At 35.1% G+C, this 19,745-nt stretch overlaps 1 pseudogene; it reads left to right on the forward strand.

Annotated features, from left to right (window-relative positions):
- Positions 1-7,447: 7,447 nt before the first annotated feature.
- LOC132030078 (mechanosensitive ion channel protein 10-like) lies at positions 7,448-13,470 on the forward strand (annotated as a pseudogene).
- The last annotated feature ends 6,275 nt before the right edge of the window (positions 13,471-19,745 follow it).

Below are 19,745 nucleotides of genomic sequence, written 5' to 3' on the forward strand. Positions count from 1 at the left end.
AATGACATGATTAAATAAATACTGTATATTTTACAGTACTAAGTGCACACATGGTACCTGAGCTTTGATTTAAGGTTTGACATATCTAGACGTAGTTTGGAGAAAAGAAGGTTTATTTTTTTAATTCTCGTCTACCTGAAAAATTAACTGAATATAAAGTTTAACCAAAGAGTCTTGTCATTGTTTCCATTTCAAAGGGAAGGTATTAAGTTTTCGATTGGGTAAGAACAGTCACTTGCTAGTTGCTAGGGTATATATAATCTTTTTTTTTTCTTCTTTTCTTTCTGGGTATCTTTAATCGAGAAACGCTATTAGTAGTATAATTTATTTCGTGAATGCAACATTTCAGTCGGCGCATCCCATTCACATTATACAGGTGCAAAATTCATGTTTTTAGTTTTATCTTCATTCTTCTTATAATCTGTGTTCGGAATTTATTGATACGATTAGTTCAAATTAAATTCACGTCTAAACTATAAGTAGGGAAAGTAAAAATCGTGCCAAGTATCTACTTTTAAGGCCGGTTGTTGAAATATAATAAGCGTTAGCAAAGATTTAGAAAAATAGTAAATTATTTTGTAACCACTTTTACTTTGGTATTAAATTTTAGTTTATACGACATATTGCTATAAATGCATGTCAAAAGGCACTGTCTAGAAGTAAACCACCATGCACGTACTATTCTAAATATTTTGTTAGTGTTGGTTATTCATATTGTCGGTTCTAAGTTTAGAAAAAGGAAATTTGAGGTAAGCTGATAGCCACCATAAAATTAACTTAACCAAATCACGAAATCTACATTGTGGGTACCATTAAAATGATAAGTGTGGTCAGTAACAATTGGTCATAATTTATTCGAAATTGAGGAGTGATTATTATCGTTATATATGGTGATTATAGCAAAGGGTTGATGAGTAAGTGGGAAGTGGGGTACAACTACAACCGTACAAGAAAGAAGTATAGTGCAAGTTCAATGGTTAAAATCCATTGTCGACCAAATGCTTAGACAAAATTTTGGAGGTTTCTTCCATATGGTGGGTTGATCATTTAAGCCTACCTGTAGCTTTTTGCGTTAAATGAACCAACCACTCCCAAGAAAATACTCTTCTTTTATATATATATATATATATATTTTTTTTTTAAACCAACCAGGTTTACTCCTGAGTTGTTGGGGGTTTGACTCATACCTTGTTTATAAAAAGATAATACTAGAAGGGGGACTTGGTGCCAAAAAAGGAGCAAAAAACTCATATGCAAATATGCAATAGCTATACATGACTGATGCAAACTGCATACTTCAAAAGCTTTCTGACCAGAGTCACGATTCAATCCTTAATTCTAGTAAATTAAATGAAATGTTTTTTTTATATAACAGAATTTTTTAAAATTTGGAAAAGTCAAAACAAGAGAATCGACTCTGTTTGATTTGGTTTCTGTTAATGTATAAACTAATTAAACTAAACCAAACCATGATTAGTTTAGTTTTCACATTACATCAATTTTATTTTAGAAGGAAGCACTTTCTAACCTGAATTTCTTTATTCCTAGATATTTCGAACCAGATGTCACACCTCCTTTTTTATCCCGTCCAAAATTCTCTCTCTTTTGAAGTTTTGAAACATGGGAATAAGGGAAGGTTTGGAAAAATCAAGGTGATAAAATTGAAATTAAACAGGTTTTTACTTTTTAGATTCACTACTTATATTTGTTTATTAGATATCTAAGTCACCTAATTCTTTTTCTTGAAAATCATTTTTGAATTAAAATACTCATACTTATGAGCTACCAAAAGTTGTAGTGTGGAGATTCAGTTGAGGAAAGATATTATTAGACACCCTTTTGAGTTTTGTGTGGGATACGATTGCTCATTTGATTGGTTTCTAAATATGCAGTTTATGACCAAATAACACATACATCCGCATGCAATTTTATTTATATATAGGCCAAATATAAAATAATTAAAATAAAAATGCTAAATTGTCCTATCATTACCTGACACCTCTGGCCTTATCCTCGAATAGTCTCCCATTATATTTGATTTCTTTCGAGACATTTCACTTGAAAATAATACATGAGATCTTGTAAGTATGCATATAAACAATCAAACGGGCCCAGAATTTGTCTATCCAAATCCGAAATTAATAGAGACTGCTGGCATTACCTTACAGCAATAAAGTTTCTCCTAATTGAATCCAAGAACCTCCAACTAATCAGAGATTACACTGATTTGTTTTGTTCGGATGAAATTGAAACAAAGAAGTGCGGCTGATTTTATTAGGATGAGAGCAAAAGATGTTTGTATAACATGTCATATTTTGAAAGGTAGAAGAAGGAATAATTCCCAAAAATATAGAAAGGCAACCACGTGTAATAGTCATATTAAATAGATCGAATTTCCTAGGATATTCGCCTAATAATTGCATTGGGACGTTTCTTTCAAAATGAATGTACTCGTTCACTGTCAAATCAAACCGAATAATTTTTCTACAATAATTGAAACACATGAGAAATTATATTAGATGCATGCAATCATTATTTTTAGTTCAAACTTGTAAGAATTAGAATAAGCTTGCTTTATTGGTAGAATATTTGGATTAATTTTTTCAAGGAAAAAATTCGTGTTCGATAACTATGTACTTTGTAAAAATGAAAATATTTTTACAATTAGCTGTATATATGCTTTCTAAAATACAAAATGTGTATATTAATTGTAATCCACTTATTTTTCAGACTTAAATAAAATCAAAATATTACAAGTTTATCTCCAAGAAAATAGAAATAGTAAATATTTTTGTTGATAATTGAAAACTTTATATATCGGGGAAAATTATTTACAATCAGCTAAAAAACCTATAGTTAAGAACAGTGCTCATCAATTCTGCTACCATTCAATTGTATCCTTTTACTGTCTACTTAGACACAATTTTACAATATTTGAAATCTTTGTTCGAATTAATATTTTCCCCATTTTGTAAAACAAAATAGAAATATTCAAATGGGTTTAATAATTTAAAAATGGGTTAAGGGGTCTTATGTCCAAAAATAAAGTATTTTACTTTTTTGGTAATATAAACATAATTTGATGACCTTATTGTCCATAATTTTAAGTTTTAACTGGCAAACACAAGTTTTTTTCTAAGGAAAAGCAACACACGCAACAACAATATTATTTCCAATCGAGCACGCCTCTTTTTGACTAATTATTGTAGTAACAAAAACTGACCCCTTTGAGTACGTGGTGGATTTATGGGAGGTACGAGGTCACATGCACTCATTTTCTGGTAACAATGTTACATATGTGCATCCAAAATCAAAGTCATATGATGCAATTGTTACTGAATGGACATCTACAAGTGAGGTCTAAGTGTTCAAATTTCATTGTTTTTCCTTTCATTTTTTAGAATTGAGCCCACCAGTAGGGGCACGTTTAAACTTTACTTTTCATTGAAAAACTTAATATACTTAAATCAAATGTCTATATACTAATAAAGGTTGCCGTGGAGTGGTAAGTATCTCTTTATCCTTAACAAGAAGGTCATGAGTTTGAACCCCCAGTAAGGAGTTTTCTTTGTTAGGGAGCGCTTTACCCGGTAATGTGAAACTTTCCGGTGAGAATCCAAATTTAGTTGGACTCAAACATGGGTATCCGACTCAGGTGCTAAACCAAATAAGTTAGATTAATTAGTTCAATTGATTCAAATATTTTCAACACAAAGTGTCTACAAAATTAATTTGAATCTGTAATTTCAAAAGTGGACTGGGTTCAATTGTACGAACATAAAAGTTAAACCCATCAAATCCACATCTTCATTATAGCACACTCATCTTTTTGAAATTCTGGATTCGCCCATGCTTCGTTAGAGTAAAAGTTAATGCAAATAGTACATATCCCTTGTGCAAAAGAATTGTATCAATAGAAAGAGTGAAAATCAAATGAAACAAAGAAGATTTGAAAAGATCTTCCAATGTGAAAGGATAATAGGATAATAAAACAGGAAAGAAACAGTTACTGCATGCCTAGGACAGGACAAGCAAAGAAACAAATCAAGCCAGTGCAGCACATTGTCCCTTCCAATGCGGCGTTGGCCATTTATATGCCGACGGCTCCGGTGCACAGCACCCTTGCGGTGTGGGCCCCACCTCTACGCGTCGGTCCGCCTCTCATTCCAACCATTTTTCAAAACTATGAAATGAAATTAATGTGTGAATTGAAATCAGATATGCATGCAGATGCAAGATATGCGGTCCAATGTTATTGTACTACACTAATATAGTTAATTTATTTTATAGAGGGGTCATTTGTCTGGATATTGTTTGGCTAGTATAGAGAACGTACAACAAAATAGCGTGAAAGTCGGTTCAGAAAAAAAAAAAAACTTGATCGTTGTGGTGAAACATTGTTATAGAAGATGACTGTTATATCGAGATGTTTGACTGTAATAATAAGTCTTAATTCTAAATAAGTTGAGGTCGGTTATTTGATAAATCCTTAATAACCATATTTCTCAATCTGATCATATTTGTATCCTGAACGTTCATTAATGGCCAAATGCATATATAAACCCTTAAACTTGATCCAATTTTTCATTTTGGCACTTTAACTCATCTTTGTTCATTTAGGCCCTTCAACATTATCTCAACCATGTCTTTTAAACTCAAAATGCTGACGTGGAAAAAATGTCTCTCCTTACGCGCGTGAGTTGCTCTCAGACTATAATTTTATTTTATTTTTTCTTCTTAAAACTCAAATTGCCATCTTCATTGTCAGCACCACCCTTCCGCTACTACCTTTCTCTTGCTTCCTCTTTCTGGCACGACCACCCACTCCACCCTCACAAAAAGGAACGAAAAACCACAAAATTAAAGCTGGCGGGATTAGTTTTCCGGCAAAAGAAAGCTTACGAAATTGATAGGAATTTCACAATGGGTATTGAAAAGAAAACTCGCTTTGATACTTATTCAACCTTACAAATTTGAACTTGTGTGAGATGGGTTTAGACTAATTGTGTTGTATAGACCATCACAAGCAAGACTTTGCAATTGGGTATTCAGAAAATTTTAAGGTGAAAAACATCGGAAGCGAATAATAAAAATGCAGTATCGAGTGATTAAAACATTTCCTTTGTATTTTTATGGTTAGTGTACCCACTGTTCGTTGTTGAAATTATTGATTTCAGATCTTTTGATGTTTCAAGATTCTGTTGATTTCTTTTACAAAGAAGGAAATAATGGAAGATGATGGACTCATGGACCTAAAGGTGATGGTCACTATTTTGGATTTCAAATTATGGAAGAAGAAAATTTTTGGTGATGGGGAGGAGCACTACTGGTTTTGGCCAAGAATGGCAAAATAGATTCATGGCTGAAAACTTAGAAGACACGCCATGTTTCCTTCTTTTTTCTTTTTCCTCATTAATTAGACTCAAGTTCACATGGACTTTCTTTATTGGTCATTTTGGCCATGTCACGCGAGTGAATCTCACGCTCTTCATTTGGTTCCTTATTTTTTTGTATTTAAAAGTCACGGTTGAGTAGTGGCGGATTCAGGATTTTCAATCAGGGTGTTCGAAAAACAACTGAACCAATTTTTGCATTTGTTCAGGGTGTTCAAAGAGTCAATATATGTACATGAACATAGAAAATTTACCCTAAATATACCTTGAGCCTTTACTACATCTGCCCCTGTAGTTGGGATGACGTTGGAGGTTCTAAATGGAATAAGCATGAGTTAAAGTGCCAAAATGAAAAATTTGATCAAATTTAAGAGTCTGTATATGTATTTGACCTTCATTAATTAATTAGTTTTATATTGATTGTAAGTCAAATCAAAATTCTCATTTATTTAAATTTGGGCCCCGCTCGCTCACGTCTTAATGGAGAGGGAAATTAATGCAGGTTGTTTACGTCTTCCATGAATTGCCTTTTGACACGCAATTTTTGCAATAGGCTCCTAATAATATGGAAAGAACATAATCCAACCACTTCCAAAACTGTAAAATTAAATTTATATCTGAATGGTTGAACATAGTCTTTTACTATTTGAATAGGCATTTAAAATCTTTATGTGTTATTTTCAATATTTTATTTATATAAATAACTATTTTCTATATATAAAAGATATTAAATTGCATACAAATTTATGGAAGACTGCAAAACCAATTGAACCGAAATATCTATGTACGTACGTAGTATGTTTTATGCTCCACCTGCTATATATGGGACCGATGCTATTGTACCACAACAGACACGTGGTTGGAGTTGGACGACATTATACTTAATGAGTTTAGTTTAGGAGTCGTTTGGTTGAGTAACACGTAGGGGTGTTCATGGTTCGATTTGAGTCGGTTATTGATTAAAATCATAACCAAACAAATTTAGTCGGTTTCTAAATGTCTAAAATCATAACCAAACTAAATAAAATAATAACCACCGGTTTGGTTATTGTTGGTTTGATTTAGTTCGATTTTCGGTTTATATTGCTTGAAGAACTGTGGAGACTTATCAAGAAACATTAAAAAGTTGAAAAAGACATGTCTTTTTTTTTTTTTTTGTTCAAATGATAACTTTTATTTATAATTACTGAAGTATCTTCTATAGGAATCTCCAAATCTATAACCTCTGTCCTTTCCATATGAAAAATATTAGAGGTTTAGGACCCATTCAGATAAGAAAAAAGAAAAGTTTAAATTTGAAAAAAAAAGATGAAACAACCTAAAATCAAATAGCTGACAAAGAAAGGCTAAAAATTTAAGTTAAAGACATTAGACTCGCGAACACGTAAGTAGTGTTTACACTTAAAAAGACTTAAAGACATAGGCTTGGACATATTCTAAAAAACATGGGCCTTAAACAATCATGTGAAAGAAGTAGACCAAAAGTCAAATTAATGATTAAAAGGTATAAAATATTTATAATTATTTATGAAAAACTAATATTATACATATAAATAATTATAAAATTTATGTATATAATTTATCGGTTTGGTTCGGTTATTTATTCGGTTATTTTTAATAGAACCATAACCAAACCAAATATTATTGGTTTTTAAAATTTAAAATCAAATCAAACCAAATGTCGATTTTTTTATTCGGTTTGGTTAAATTTTTGGCTTGGTTTTGGTTTTAACCAAAACCGTGAACAGCCCTAGTAACACGTTATGCAGAGATTAGCCATGCATGAATTGGTAATACAAGAATTAATAATATTAGGGTCGTTTATTGTTGGACGTTTTGTGCTTTGTACCAAAAATTGTTATATAATGTATATGTTTAAAATAAGTTTAACAAATATAATATTGGTCTACATTAAGGGTTATTTTGGTTATTAATTATTTTAATATTCTTATTCCATATTCTATCTCGAATGAAATAATATATAGATTCCCACATAACTTGATGGGTGTATATATAATTTATGCGGAAAAGAAAATTTTGAAACCCAACATTGTAATATTGAATGATGTTTTTTATTTGGAAGTAACTATGAAGCCAAACATGGCATGAAAATAATGTACGATTTCACGTGGAGATAGCTTCTCCATGATATCTCGTCAACCAAACATCACTTTAATGTTTGATGACACATTCACACTCTATATAAGGACGATCGATAGGATGATGAAATTAAACCAAGTGAAGTAGCTCCAAAAAAAGGAAGGAAAAAAAAACTAAGTGAAGTAGCTCCAAAAAAAAAAAAAAAAAAAAAAAGATGGATAAGTTACCAGCCTCTGATCACGTAATTCAGTTCATGGATGAACAAGATCACAGGAAGAGTACCGATGATGCTAATTACATGGCAGAAACAAAACCTACCCAAAATCCTTCAAAATTTCAAACAATTCCTCGCTTCACTTTCTCAAAACCAAAAGCTCGAGTCTTTGAGTTTAATAGTACTGCTCCGATCTTCCAAAAAACTTTCAATTCAGACGACGATTCTGATGAGTCGTTCAAGCCCTCGTGTGAAAAGGATGAAGACAGTGATGATGAATATGATCAGGAACATGGAAAAGATGATCAAGAAGGAATATTTGGTATTAACGAAGAGTGCAAAAAAAAGACGAGAAAAATCCGTATTAGGCTTTTGTTTGAATGGTTGCTTTTGTTACTCACAACATCTTGTTTAATATGTGCTCTTACAATTTCACCTCTTAGGAACAATCCCTTATGGGGTCTTCACTTGTGGAAATGGTGCCTGCTGATTCTTATCATATTCAGTGGTCGCCTTATTTCAAGTTTGGTCATTCGATTCCTAGTCTTCCTTATTGAGAGAAACTTCATGCTCCGCGAGAAGTTGTTATATTTCGTATATGGTCTTAGGAAAAGCTTTCAAAATTGTGTTTGGTTAGGTTTTGTCCTTTTGTCTTTGAATTTCATGTTCAACTCGAAGCTCAACAAACAAAACAAGATGCTGACAAAATTACGCGAAGCTTTACTGGCCTTACTCATCAAGGCAACGATCCGGCACTTATTAAGATTATTAGGGTCAAAAGTTTTAGCTTCGTCTTTTTTCGTTGCTACTTACTTTGATCGTATGAAGGAAAGTGTTTTCCATCACTATGTTCTAGACGCACTTTCCGGTCCGCCGGTTGATGTCAAAGAAAGGCATAAATTGAAAGAATTGAGGAAATTGTCCAAGCTAAAGAATCTGGGTATGCAAAGCAAGCCATCAGCATGGAGTGTGAAGAGGTTGGCTAATTATGTAAGGTTCTTTGGGTTGTCAACAATTTCTAAGAGTGTGGATGAGTTTGGGAACACTGAAACTAAGATTACTAGCGAAATGGAGGCTAGAAATTGTTCCAGAAAAATCTTCAAGAACGTGGCCAATCATGGTGCCAAGTAAGTCTTCTACTCCTTAATTTACAGAGATTTTGTGTCCCAAACACACACGACAACAATCAATCAATCATTAGAGTTTAACTTTTGTGAATTAACGTATAATTTTCTTTCACCATCGTTAAAAAATGTTTGAACCAAAACACTAGAAATATAGTATAACCTTTATATTTATTTTTCCTATACAATATAATCAGTAAAATCACTCTGTATATTATGAGTATAACCGGTGTGTATGTAGCATACACTTGTTATGCAAATTATATATACTTATTATACATTATGGATACACATATACCAACTATAAAGGATTATGGCGAGGTGAGTTGCCTAGCTAAAACCTTCAACGGAATCGGCCTGATTCTATCTCTTTTCGTTCCGTTTGAAGAAAGGAAGGATCCCAAAAAATTGATCTTTCTTTTCGTTGTTGAAACCAAGAAATATAGGCCTGCCTGCCATCCACATCAGAATAAATAGGGTTTTTCGAAAAAATCTGCTAGTGGAGGAAGACCTCCTCGGGATAAGAGACATAGGGCTAAAGAGAGAGCCCTTTGGGTTTTGATTACCAAGGCATAGAGACTTTACAAATAAAGCCCGAGGATTGGCATTCCATTGCTGTCATTTTTTTTTTATGTATATGGGTACAATTATCTCTGCTCGTGTTTCGAAAAATATTTTCCGTATCAAACACAAAAGTTTTAATGGAATCACTAATTTGGGGTCTTGATGTTTACTTGTTTGGGGAGTAGCGTATGTTTCAACATGCCTGGCTATCTTGAAAGCCATCAATATTTTTTTTTTTTTTTTTTTTTTTTTTAATTTTCCTGCCGTATAGTAGCAGTGCCCTTTATATCACCCCAAAACTAACCACGTTACACATAAAAGGAGTTATAAATTTTGTTGCTAGGAAGGACCACTCTAGTGAAGGCCAAAGCGGGTTTCATGTGATTCGATAATTTCTTTTGCTCCATTCAAACAAAAATTCTGTAAAATAAAGTGGTCACAATTCAAGCATAATTGTCCTCCTCATTCATGTTAATTTTTGCAGTCTATTAAATCGCGCACGAATTTGAAGATGTAAATTCGTGCATTATAAAAGTGGTAGTAATTAAATTCTAGTGTGTTTAAAAGAAGATTACTTTAAACTACAAATTGTATTATTTAAATTAATTTAAATATTGTAAAACATGTAATGTTACCTTTATATATCCAGATCAGTCCCACTAATTTCTTATCTTATACTCCTCACTTTAACGTTTTTGTTTTATAAAAATAATTCAGTTTATTTAAGATTTGAATTTGGGTAATATAATAATTTTCTATATATTCATACTCTAATTTCTCAATAGTTATTTTAATATGGTTCACAAATACATATATATAATAGAAAAGTCGAGTACGTAGTAGACTCACACAGAATGATTTGTCAGGAACTCCTCAATAATGAGTAGTGATTGACAATAGCAGACACTAAGAAGTTGAAATGATTAAATATATTTATGAACGTTCTTGTATTTACAAAGAGTACAGATTGGATGTAATATGATAATTAATGAGTTTGTAGCAGATGGTTAATATTGTCGTTTTGTGTACTGAAGGTACATCGAGGAGGAAGACCTAATGAGGTTCCTGAATAGAGTAGAGATAAATGCCATATTCCCACTCTTTGAAGGAGCTGTTGAAACTGGACGGATCACGAAGTCTGCCTTCAGAAATTGGGTGGTAATTATTATAATACACCATACTAGGACCATTGTGTCTTTCTCTACTTAAATATTAACGTCAATTACTGCCTTCCTATAATCTTTGATTTAACTTTTTTTACACTGACATTATAAAGGATCAAATAATAACCTAAACAATTTAGAAGTAAGTAAAAAATGAGATTAGTAACCTATAAAATAAGGCGCGTTACCTACTATGACATGTTAATAAGACACGTTTGGTATAGACGAACACATTTTTAAATTTTTCCATGTTAGGTTGGCTAAAATGGTTGTTTGAAAACAAGTTCTCTAAATATCAAGAAAACGATTTCCCTGATAGAATTAGAGAAAACAAGTTCCATAAGTCATTTGCGTGCTTATTGTCTTTCCCCTTACCCCAAAACGCCACATGTTGTCCTCACCCCAACACAACCCCAACCCCTTGCCTCTCACCCTCATCCCTACCACCAGCATGCAAACCCCCTACTCCCCCATCGCCAACTCCTCAGCCAATCCCCACCCGTCATCCCCAACTCACCCCTACCCCTCACCCCCTCCACTTTTTCTTGGGAAAATATTTTATGTTTACATATTAGATATTAAAAATAAATAAGAAATTACTTTTTTGTAAATAAATATTTTCCTTCATACGAAAGTCAACCGTACATAGTGTAAAAATTCAGAAAGTTAAATTCTTGAATGTTTTAATGGGTATCGATTAATTATTAAGTGCATGTAGGTACGAGCATACTATGAGAGGAAGTACTTGGCACACTCATTGAATGATACCAAGACGGCAGTGCAACAACTTCACAAGTTAGCAAGTGGGATAGTGAGCTTCATATTAATTGTGATTTCACTCTTAGTGATGGGACTCTTGTCCACACAAATACTTGCTCTCCTCCTATCCCAACTTGTCCTTTTGGGATTTGCTTTCCAAAACACTTGCAAGACTATCTTCGAATCCATCATCTTCGTGTTTGTTGTCCATCCTTTTGACATTGGTGATCGTTGTGTTGTCGATGGAGTTCAGGTATTTCTCAATTTTAACTTGATGTAGCAAATAGTCTTTCTTATTCTATTTTATTTGTCAACACTTAATGTTTATCAATTATTTAATTACAATAAGCTAACCTACACAAGCTCTAAATATGTATTGTATATATATGCGGATGGTAGTTGAAGAGATGAATATATTGACGACGGTGTTTCATAGTTACGACAATGAGAAAATATACTACCCCAATGCAGTTTTGATCACAAAGCCAATAAGCAACTTCTATAGAAGCCCTGAAATGTGCGACACCATTTCCTTTGATATTGATACCAACACTTCTATGGACACTATCATAGCCCTAAAAAAGGCCATTCAATTGTAAGAACTCTTGTCACTTTCACCCACCCTCTTTCCTTTAATTAATAATTTCTTTTCAATTTAACTTTTGTGGACTGTACGGGTCAGCTTGTGCGCACCTCAATTATTCCTGATATTGGATAACTCTGCCCATCAAGGCTTGGGCAGATGGGAAGAAATCGAACATGAGACCTCATGGTTCTTCACCCATTTCATTGATCACCCCTTAAATGCATTTTCGTGGTTTTCTTAACCTATATATCTGTATTTTGTGTCAAATACTTGGTTCAGCTAAACCCACACAAAAGAGGCTACATCCACCTCTGAACTTGTCTTATTTCTCAGGCTATTAATCCTGCTTTTTATAACAGTTATCTATAACTATCTTTTAGGTAACTTGATAATATAAAAAAATTATTCTATTAGTGTGCAGAAGTTAACCTCTTTTTGTTTTCTTGATCCGGACCACAGTGATTATAAATGTTTAGATGTAGTGAGTAAGAAGCTAAGTTTTGATTTTAACTTCAGCAAATTGTGATTGCTTGACATACTAGTCTACGCCAGCCACCATTTCGAACTTGCCTTGATATTGACAGTTCAGTGGATGGGATAGCAACCTTGTCTTTTTCTTCTTGTTTTGTGGACTTGAGGTTCATTTATTCAACTCAAATCAACATATATATGATTATGTATTTGATGGAAAATATATATATATAGGTACCTCGAGAGCAAGCCAAAGTATTGGAATCCAACACACTCTGTGATAGTGAAAGGAATAGGTAATGTGCACACAATGGGAATGATGCTATGTGTTTCAACCATAAACCATCGAGAACTATGGGGATAGAAGCAACAGGATCACTGAGCTCATCCTTGAGTTGAAGAAGATCTTTGAGACCCTTACTATCAAATACTCTCTTCTCCCTCAACAAGTCCAAGTGGACATGACCAATCTCAGAAATTAATATGTCATTCAAGAGGTAAAATATTGAGGTAGTTCATTGCTATAGGGAAGCTAATCAGGTTGCCGATGGAGAAAAGTTGGCTATTATGCTTAAAGAAGTTATCAGGCAATGTAAAAACTTACCACAGGCCTCCAACTGACCTTACCACCTTGACAGATAGCAGCTACCAAGTTTCAAGATTCGTTATGACAAATCCAATTTGTTTGTTAGTTAAATTCAGTTCTTTCATTACTGTCCGTGAGAAATTTCTTTTTGTTGTGCATATAGTAGAAGAACACTTTGTTCTTATAACTTTCCCAGCTTTTTGTAGAGCACCACTATATTATGTATAGGACCAATTTCAGACTCTAGAGTGTCTCTGTTTTAGTCATACTTCTTTGAGACACAATAGTGGCACTAGAGAGTTTTACTGGCTTTATTATAGGTGAGTTTGTTCACCTTGTGTGTTGTGGAGGTTAGGCTCACATCTCCCTCCATTTATGTAATTTTTACTAATCAATAAACAAGGTAGGGGTCAATTAAGCCCCCGTCATCACCTCCAAGCCTTAGCTTTAGGTGAATTAGCTTAATTTAAAATAAAATAAAATAAAATATGCCATTGCACTCTTTGATCATATTGAATTTGATATCTATATGACAAGCAACAAGATAATTGCAGCTAATTAATTAAGACAAGCCTATAAATTGCAATAATGTTATTGCTTTAGTTTCCGGATAAAACATGTTATTTGTGGTGTGTGCATTTAATTTTCCTTGTCAACCCTTTATTAACTTCTCAAGTCTCCACCAAGCAATAATTTCATTCTCCTTTATTTTAATTATGCTAGTGTTGTTTGCTCGTATTGTCTGTCCTAAGTCTAGACAAAGGAGGATTATGATAGGCTAGTCTGGTAAATAGTATAAAAGAAATCTATTCACGAATCGTACATCATTGACGATATCATCAAGATGAGAAGCATGGTTGTAAGCTGCGATTTTACCAATTTATTTGCATCTTTACGTGAGCTTTTGTTGTCTTTAAGTGATGAATATGACTAGATTCTTACATAAGTCGCATGATTTTAGGTTGCAACTGTTGTAGAGTTAAGAAGACAGAAAGAAATGAAGCATAAATAAAAGAGCCACAATTACACAATTTTGGACGTTAATTGAGAAGTTCCATCAGCTAATGAAGATCTATAATCGCATTTGAAAATCGTTAAAAGCGGAATGGTGCAAGGAAAAGCAAAAAAGTTGGCCAAGTGACCACTTTCAGAAGTTTAGAATTGTCATTGACAGAGGCTGAATCCTAATAGCAAATCTGGGTCGCCATTGACAAGGCTGAATCGCTACTAATAGAAATAGTGATTCTAAGTCGCTACTAGCAATTTTGGATGCCTTTCCCGAATTTGATGTTTAGAGAGAAGAAGACAATTTGATCTTAGCAAAATACAATCACCATAAGCGATCCAAAAACCGTAATTGAGTCATTGTACACGTCTTTATTAAACCCAAAAAAGATAGAATAATATTATTTTAATTAGGGAACTTTTGTCGTAGAGAGTACTAAGAAACTTTTGAGATTTCTTCTCCGGGTTCTTGGTGTCTTCACATTGGTTTTGCGCGATTTTCCTTCCTCTTTTAGCATTATATTTATGTCTAGTTTTAAATTTCTTTTGTTTATTTTTTTTTTAGTATGTTTAGCTATACTCATTTTCTAGGATTATGAATTCGAAGTGTTGCTAATGAGTTATTAATATAGATTCTTCTTTCGATTAAACATTGTGTTGTCTAAATGTTTCATGCTTTATTGTATGCTTTATGATTGCAAACACTAGATTAAAGGCTATTACACTTTAATGATGTCACGACCCAAATTACTGATCGTGCGGGAACTTAACCCTTTTCCCACCTGGTTGGCAAACCCGTCCCTTAAAGATTCATCCAACAACATAAGTAATAAATAAGAGCAAAAGAAGTCTAAAATCGTAGATAGATAGTAATGCAGAATTCAACAACTACCCAAGGAAGCTGGTCTGAATAGTACAAGAGCTACTAATACAAGTCTAAAATATACAAATCTGTCTCAAGACATGAAATAAAGACATTACGATAGAAGAGTTTCCGAGCAGCGGATCGGAACATGGCTCACCTTGGAAACTCCAACTGTCTGCCTCGAGAAACTCACCCACGAGGGCCTGAAGTGAAATCTGTAACAAACTTTACACTCAGAAAGAATATAGTAAGGTAGCATCAGTACAAATAACATGTACTGATAGGCATCATAGGCCGACAACAATTAGCTAACATACATAAAAGAAAGAAATCAACAAATAGGCAAGTAAGCAATCAAATAGGGTTACTAAGCAAATACAACCAATCTCACGGTAATAGGAACAACAATAGATCTCTGTAACATCAAGTCATAGCCTAGGAGAAAGTCTCTAATCCTTGAGTCCATCAATCCCTAAATATGTATTAATCAGGCACACGACAACTCAAGTCAATAATCAACTAAGGAATCAATGCTGAAACACACCATGCAATACAGTAAATACAACAACCAGAATCAGAGATATGAATGTATGTAATATGAATGCACGTGCGATGCAATGCAATGCACTGGCCAAACGTCTCATATCGTACACACATGCTACGGATGGAATACCTTCACGTCTCGATAGTCATGACCCATGGGGGACCCATGAAGTCCATGTACCACTCTCACGATCCCGACAAAGACCTTGGGGATCGGACACTCTCATGATCCCGGCAAAGACCTCAGGCATCAGACACTCATCTCTCTTTTACGCTCTCTGGCAAAGACCTCAGAGGCCACACTCTCTCACTTATCATCATTTCCAATCACAGATCATAACAAATCAGCATATGAAATAAGAATGAATGCCATGCATGATATCAACATCTATAGTAAATCATATCAAGGATCCCATCCTTAATCGTCATAATGTATTTTTCACAATTTCAAGCCATTTTCAATTATCGTTCTATTTCCGATGATAAGTGAGATATCAAGAAAGAGATGAATATAAATACACAATAACAATATCAAGTGGGTCATATCAGTCCCAATCGTGCCACACATGGACACTGAAGAAAATAGCAACCGAAACAGAACCTTCTTTGTATTTTTGGTATTAAAACTCACTGATTACAATCTGATACAAGGAGGGATATATATACAACCAAAGTTGGAGTCATTAGGGAGTCCTACTACTGGTAACGTATGTTATCCTAGCAGATGAAAACTCTACCACTTAAGAGTTCTATAGGCTATAAGATTAATGAAGATTAAATCCTAATGGCTAAGCATGTTAGCTGTAGAGTCCTAATTCTAATCAAGTTATCTTACATCCCCCCCCCCAAGCTGGTGGTGGGGTGTGCCATAACACCGAGCTTGGTCCGAAGAGCTTGAAACTGGAACTTGGACAACGGCTTGGTGGAAAACGGCAATTTGCGCAAGGGGAAGGAACAAATTTGGTTATCATAGCTCCTCGACGACCTTTTCTCGCACGAAATGATAATCGAAGCTCGACATGCTTCGTGCGAGTATGTAACTCTTGGATTGGCCGCTAGATGAATTGCACTAATGTTGTGCGTATATAGCAAATGAGGGCAGGCGGCAGAACCAATGTCCCCAACAAGTATGTAATCCAAGTGAGGTCAGCAACCAATGAAGCCAATGAGCAATACTCAGCCTCGGCACTTGATCGAGCAACCGTATTTTGCTTCTTAGAAGATCAGCTAATACAGTTAGAGCCAAGAAAAACACAAATTCCAGATGTGGAGCGCCTTGTAATTGGGCAACCAGCCCAATCGGCATCAGAAAATCCAACCAAATTGAGAGAGGACTGAGTGGTGATTTGCAGGCTAAAATGGATGGTACCAGCGATGTAGCGAAGCACGCGTTTAATGCCAGACCAGTGAACTGTGGTTGGACTTTGCATGAACTGGCATAAGAGATTCACAGCATGTGAAATCTCTGGACGAGTTGGCGTCAAATATTGCAATGCACTAACTAAGTTGCGATACTCAGAGGTATCAACGGGAGGACCAGTAGCGTCATGGAGGTGGTGCTTCTGGGAAAGTGGTGTTGGATGAGCTCGGGCAGCTAACATATCAGTGCGTTTAAGGATAGCTGTAGCATACTTGTTCTGGCTAAGAAACAAACCATCTTTGCGGTGATGAACCTCTATGCCAAGAAAATAATGAAGAGGTCCCGATTCTTTCATAGCAAAATGAGATTGTAGCTTGCATATAAGCTTGGACAAAATGGAAGAATGACTTCCTGTTAGGATAATATCATCAACATATAGCAGGAGCAATATGGTACCTTCTGAAGAGTGGAGAACAAACAGAGACGAATCAGCCTTGCTACATGAAAAACCAAGATGAAGAAGATATGAGCTAAACTTGTGGAACCATGCTTTTGGAGCTTGTTTGAGGCCATAGAGTGCCTTTTTAAGGAGACAAACATGATTTGGGAAGAGAGGATCTAGAAATCCAGGTGGTTGTTCCATGAAAACCGTCTCCTTGAGATCGCCATGTAAGAAAGCATTTTTGACATCTAGTTGCCTGATTTCCCAATTCAAGGTGATGGCAATAGATAAAACGGTCCGAATGGTAGCAGCCTTGACAACCGAACTAAATGTATCCTCAAAATCAACACCCTCAATTTGATTATAGCCTTTAGCAACCAAGCGAGCTTTGAATCGTTCAACAGAGCCATCAGCATGGAACTTTGTTTTAAACACCCAGCGAGAACCAACGACATTCATGGTAGGCTGCTGGGGAACCAATGTCCAGGTATCATTCGATCTCAAAGCTTGTAGTTCATCGTGCATTGCAGATAGCCAATGTGGCTTGGACAAGGCAGTTTTAATGGTTTTAGGTTCAACTATGTCAGGTTGAGTGCAAGTAGCAAGGGACATGGACTGAAAATTTGGGTTTGGCATGGAACGAGTCTTGGCTCGTGTGAGCATATGGTGTGTATTTTCAGAGGGTGGAGAAGGTTGTTGTGGGAGAGCGGGCAGAGGTGGTAGGTCAATAAAGATATCAATACCTTGTATATCGGATATGCTATGGCTTGGCAACTTAGTTGACGAGGATGAGAGCTCAACGCCTGGAGAGGAGCTGTGGGTGTCTGTTTGCTGTGTACTTTGCGTGGCTGCGGGCTCGGATGGAACATGATCATCATCAGGTGCTGCTGTAGCAGCCTGTTCTGTAGCAGCAGTAACGATAGTGTCAGCTTGTTCTACAGCAGCGGGCTGCTCCAAAGAAGCAAATGTCTCAGAGGGACCAATATTATCATTAGGTGTTGCTGCAAACGTCTCAAGGGGCAGAATATTATTATCATCAGCTGCTGCTTCTATAATATCATCTTTGTGAACTACGTCTCATTTCCTTGTGGTTGTCTTTGAAAGAATTCTTGGAATGTAGTGGTGCGTGTTATTTGATTCGTAGGAACAACAACACTACAAGATACATAAGTCAATTTGAGTTCATCAAAAATAACATGCCGTGAGATAAACACCTTTCTTGACGGAGGATGATAACATCTAAAGCCTTTGTGAAGAAGGCTATAGCCGATGAATACACAAGGATATGTTTTTGGTTGGAATTTATTTTTATTTTGGCCTTTGAGATAAGGAAAACAACGGCATCCAAAAACTTTCAAGCTATTGTAGTCGGGGTTTTGTCCATGTAACTCGAAAAATGGGGAGTGCATATTCAACGTAGACGCAGGCATCCGGTTGATAAGAAACGCAGCAGTCATGAATGCTTCAACCCAAAGAAACATTGGCAAGTTCGCATTAAAGAGCAAGGTTAGACCCGTTTCAACAATGTGTCTATGCTTTCTTTCTGCTACTCCATTTTGTTCAGGGGTATGTGGACAAGAAATTTGTCGTTTGATACCATTTTCAGCCAAGTAATTGATGAATTCTAAACTATTAAATTCTCCTCCTCCATCACACTGAAACATTTTAAGTTTCCTTGAAAATTGATTTTCTACCAATTTTTGAAAGACCAAAAAGGTAGGTAGAAATTCAGACTTTCTCTTTAAAGGATAAAGCCAGGTAAATCTTGTGCAATCATCAATGAATATGACATAGTATTTTATTCCTTGAGAAGATTTAACAGGGGCAGGTCCCCATAAATCACTATGCACTTTTGCTAATGGCTCAATTGCTCTTTTATTTGACACTTGAAAAGGTAACTTACAACTCTTTCCCATTTGACAACTAGTACAAACAGAAAAATCTTTATTCCATCTTTTGACATCAATCAATTTATTGCTATGTAAAAAATTAAGAATTCTTGAATGGGGGTGTCCTAATCTTTGATGCCATATTGTGTCTGAGTTCTTCTCTGCTTTTGTAGTTGTCAAAGCTTATGTAAATTTCCTTCCAAAGTGTATAAGTCATGCCTTCTATTCCCCTTTGCCAAAATTGCTCTTGTTCTCTTGTCCTTAACAACAAAACCCTCGTCAGTAAACTTAAGAGAGCAAGGGTTATCTGTAACAAGTTTACTAACAGAAATAAGGTTTTTCTTGAGTCGAGGCACTACGTAGACATCCTTTAAACATAGGTTTTTCCCAATATTTTTATCTCCTATGTGTGTGATGGGAAATTTATCACCATTTCCAACCATAACAAGATCAGTTCCCTTAAAAGGAGAAGAATTCATAAGAATACCTGGAGATTGCACCATATGATTAGTAGCACCCGAGTCTACGTAGAGATGATTGTCGTGTTGATCGCCAAGCGACATAGCTGCTAAAGCTTGTGGTACGTCTTGTTGTGCCTGATAGGAATAATCCCATCTGTAAAAACAAGAGAGGGCAGTGTGGTTGCTCCTTCCACAAATTTGACAAGGATTATTTTTTGAA

The sequence above is a fragment of the Lycium ferocissimum genome, chromosome 9 (genome assembly GCF_029784015.1).
Source record: "Lycium ferocissimum isolate CSIRO_LF1 chromosome 9, AGI_CSIRO_Lferr_CH_V1, whole genome shotgun sequence".
Lineage (NCBI taxonomy): Eukaryota > Viridiplantae > Streptophyta > Magnoliopsida > Solanales > Solanaceae > Lycium > Lycium ferocissimum.